The 4,265-nt window shown below is 55.6% G+C and overlaps 1 long non-coding RNA gene across 1 annotated transcript; it reads left to right on the top strand.

Annotated features, from left to right (window-relative positions):
* Positions 1-532: 532 nt before the first annotated feature.
* Positions 533-3,809, top strand: LOC134370250 (uncharacterized). The gene is made up of 3 exons (XR_010022656.1): positions 533-744; positions 1,146-1,406; positions 3,415-3,809. It is a non-coding gene; the product is annotated as an uncharacterized LOC134370250 (long non-coding RNA).
* Positions 3,810-4,265: the final 456 nt, after the last annotated feature.

Here is a 4,265-nt window from a genome sequence, read left to right as displayed (position 1 = left end):
AAAAAGAAAAAAAAAGTGGACGGTTTGGGGAATATGTGACTCTTCCTAATGCCAAGGCCAGAAATCAACATGTCCCTATGACAAGGAGAGACTGTCCCTTTATAACTGGTCATCCCTCCCTTCTGACCAGCCTGAGAATGAGCAGCTGGAATCACAGGGTCATTCCACTGCCCTGGTGAGCTGGGGAAGGTGGCATCCCTGTGGCTGTGTGGGCGTCACATGGGCAGCACCTGTGTCCGCCCCAGGGTCACCATCCAGTGGCAGACAGGTCATAGCTGAGCCCATACTTGCTCTGCCCTGTCCAGGCAGCAGCCCAAGCTGAAGCATGGCTGTTGTGTGGTGCTGGGGAAAGCCAGGCCTGCAGCCCACCTTCAGAGTCACCTGTCACTGCTGAGAGTGAGCCAGTGCCTTCTGAGCAGGAGGTGAGGTGTCCACATGGCCAGCCAGGGGAGGTGGCCTGATGACCAGCACCCCCACATGGGAGGAACAGACAAGGCTGCCGGCCACACACGCACAGGAACGAGACACACAGCACAGCGTTTAGTCAGCCACCACGTCCAACCCTCACCAGCCAAATACGTAAGCTGCTAAAAAAAGTGATGGGAGCTCATGGACTTGGACTTTCTCTCCTCGTTAACCTGCATATAGGTGCTTCTGAAAGGGCTACAGAAAGATGGCCCAGGCGGGTGAAATTGGGAACAGGCCAAGGGCTGAACTATAAACTGGGGTCAGAGAGCCCAGCAGGTAGAACTCCAAAGACTGGGGACTCAATCTCCACGGGCAGTTGTTGGGGGACTATATTGTCTGAACTGAAAGCCCTTCTTGTCTGAGGGAGTCCCCAAATTGCGTGTCTGGGGTTGGGGGGGGTCCCTCCTTCTGCTCTAAAGCCTGAGCGTGTTGTCCTGACCCTGTGCCCCCGCAGCCTGCCCTGGGGGCCAGCGTCCCCACACATCCCTCTGGGATGGGGCAGGGGCACACAGTGTGGGTGGCCTCGCCACCATCTGGTGCCATCATGGCCGTGGTGCTCAAGGGCCAAGTGTCTGGCAGCAGAAGCTGGCTGACCACAGTTACCTTCCCAGTGTGGTCTGGCAGTGCCCAGGCCTTCCTGGCTCCAGCCGCTTTCTGTCATCTGGTACATCCTGCAGGCCAAAGACGCCTCCACACCGTCCCTCCTGGTGAACTGACCGGGGCTAGGCACGTGGGGCCGGGTCTTCTGGTTTCCAGCACCTGCACTGCATAAGCCTCGGAGGGCACAGCGCCCGCCACCAGGCTGACCACACGCCGAGTGAGGGCTGGTTGGACTCAGAAATGCCCCAGGCAGCTTCGTCGTCTTCCCCCTAGACCCCTCGGCCTGGGAGTGCGTCCTCCTGGGAGGGGCTCCTCTGTCCTCCAGCTGCTGGTTTGTGGTGAGTGACACAGCTCAGGAAGCAAAGGCAAGAAGATCGGAGGGGGGTGTCTGAGGTGTGGAAGTCGGGAGGGGTCTTTCCCTTGGCTGACATGAGTGAGGCCAGCTGAGCTCTCATGACCGAAGCCACACATGGGAGCAACCCCAGGCTGCGTGCCCAGCAGGCAGGGCACTGTCCCCCTCAAACTCCACCTGATCCAGCTGTGACCCTGCCCCATGCCAGGCCAGGGCTGCTGCCATCTCCTAATGGGGACGGCACAGGACACACATGGCCGGCTGTACAGCAACCCTGGCTCTCTAAAGCTGCACAATTGGATTGACTGTGTGTCACCGATTAATCCAGGACAAGCCCTGTGAAGGTCACTGTCTGGGCATATCTGGTCATCCCCATTCCGTGCATGACTGTTAACTTTGAGAGCCTAAGAACACCCTTCTGGACATGTCAAAGACAGAAATATTTGAACTGTTGAAGTCCCAAAGCAGATGACAGTGTCCTGGGCACAGACCAGCCAAGGGCCGGGGCTCCCGAGGACACTTTTCCTCTGAAATGAGGATGAACAGGAAACAGGAATTACATCTTCCCCTCTCTGTCTCTCTGTCTCTGTCTCTGTCTCTCTCCCTCTGTATCTCTCTGTCCCTGTCTCTCTATTTCTCTGTCTCTGTCTATCTCTGGCTCTGTGTCTCTCTTGTCTCTGTGTCTCTCTCTGTCTCTCTGTATTTCTGTCTCTGTCTCTGTCTCTCTCCCTCTGTATCTCTCTGTCCCTGTCTCTCTATTTCTCTCTCTCTGTCTCTGCCTCTGTCTCTGTGTCTCTCTCTGTCTCTGTGTCTCTCTCTGTCTTTGTCTCACTATTTCTCTGTCTCTGTCTCTGTGTCTCTCTCTGTCTCTCTGTCTGCCTGTATTTCTGTCTGTCTGTCTCCTCTCTCTGTCTCTGTCTCTTTGTCCTGAGCAGACACCGCAGAATCCCAATGAGACAGGAGCATGCAGGTGTAGCTGTGGTTTTCTTCATGATTATTTAAAACTTATCTGTATACTGTTTCTCAGTATGTGGCTTCTCAGATCCCCCCAAAACTTTGGAAATAGAAATAAACAAAATAGTGGCAGGAATGATGTCACAGCCTCTCAGGTGCCTCGAATATCATCTCTGATGACACCCAGCCCTGGAGACAGCAGGTTCATTGGACCTGCCGTGTGCGTTGTTTTTCTGCAATGGCTTTTCCGTTGTCTTTCAGAGGATCGTTGGTGTCTAAAGCTACCCAGGTGTGAGTAGCTGCCGAGGGGCCCCTGCAAAGGAAGTTGTGGGGTCTGGTTACGAGGCACACCGTTGGGCACGCACGTACCCCAGGGGCCAGCGGCCACTGTCTCCTTGGGGCAAGGGTTTGCCCAGAAGGCCCCGTGGGCAGAGAATGGGCTGGACCAGCCCCCGGGCATTGGGAGCTGGAGCGAGGCAGCCCGGGCAGGCAGGTGGCCATGATGAGATGGCACATTTGAGGCTCTCGTAACCTGGAGTGCTGGCCCTGCAGAAGGAACTGAAATGTTCTGACTCATGTCCAAGACGTCTCTGCAGGCCGCTGACCTTCTCTGCCCTCACGGGGAGGAAGGAAGCTGGCCGGGACAGGCAGGGTGGAAGTTGGCCGCACCGAGGTGGGGGCTGAGCGTGAGGCCCCTCCCGGCTCCTGAGCACTTGGCTGCCGGCCAGGGGCCGGCACGGGGACCGCCAGCATGGGGCATGGGAGGACAGTAGCACCCGTGCACGCTCCCGGCATCAGCAAGGATGCTGAGGCCCAGTGGCATGCCCCGGTGGTGACAGGGGCTGAGGGACACAGCCAGAGCTGGAGGCAAATGGCCGGAGACGGAGCGGTGCTGCCGGTGCACACTCGGGGGGAGCGTGGACAAAGCCCTAACGTCAGCCGAAATGTTGGTAAATGACCGCTCCTTTAAATGAACAAAGATCTCTCAAGCTCTTGTTACCCTAAAATTTTACTTGTCGATTCTCGTTTCATAAATACAGAAAAGGCAAATCCCAGCTCAACTCTTCCCGAACCTTCACAGCAGTGACCGTGAGGTTTTCTGCCTGAAACTTCCACTGGACTCGCATCCGAGCACCTGGGCACACAAGCCCGTGATCGCTGCGCAGACCCTCATGAGACCTCAGGTCACGTTTGCATTTGGTGCCAGCCCCTGGGGAGCAGCTGGACGTCATCGGGAAAGCCCCGTTGGCAGAGCTGGAACACACGGTGCAGACTGAGAGAAACCGATTCCGCAGGGCGAGGAAGCCCGGTCCTGGGTTGGGTTCCTCTGTCAGATTCAAAATTCATAGCCATGAAAGGAGGAGAGGTTTATGTTTACTGCCATTATGAAGAGTAATTCTTATTTTGTATGTTTTAAAATATTGGCTATGTAGAGACAGATATACAGATTAAAATCTATATGTATATTCCTGAATATTTGGATATGTGGACCTGTGTAACTGGTATTACATGGGTGCTGTACAGATTATACGTACATATTATATAAATATCATGTCCGTCACACAGATCTATGTATACACAGATACACAGACACACACGTGGGCACACATACAGCCTGTGGCTGTGCACTGAGCCGTTCCGCACTCAGTGGCTGAAGACACCTGACGTTAGCACCTCACAGTCGCTGTGCTCAGGGGTCTGTGCAGGGCTCAGCAGGGCGCTTGTGCTTCGGGGTCTCAAGGCTGCAGTCAGCCCGTGACTTCCTCAAGGCCCCACTGTGGAGGATTCGCTTCCAGTGACCCCCAGCTGACACCAGGGTCCTCCTGGCTGACACCGAGAACTTCCTCCGACTTCCTGCCTGAGCTCCAGGCTGAAGATACCCAAATAGCTC

Source organism: Cynocephalus volans, chromosome 2 (assembly GCF_027409185.1).
Source record: "Cynocephalus volans isolate mCynVol1 chromosome 2, mCynVol1.pri, whole genome shotgun sequence".
Classification (NCBI taxonomy): domain Eukaryota; kingdom Metazoa; phylum Chordata; class Mammalia; order Dermoptera; family Cynocephalidae; genus Cynocephalus; species Cynocephalus volans.
The sequence above is the reverse complement of the archived record's forward strand: the minus strand, read 5'-3'. Positions and strand labels throughout refer to the sequence as shown.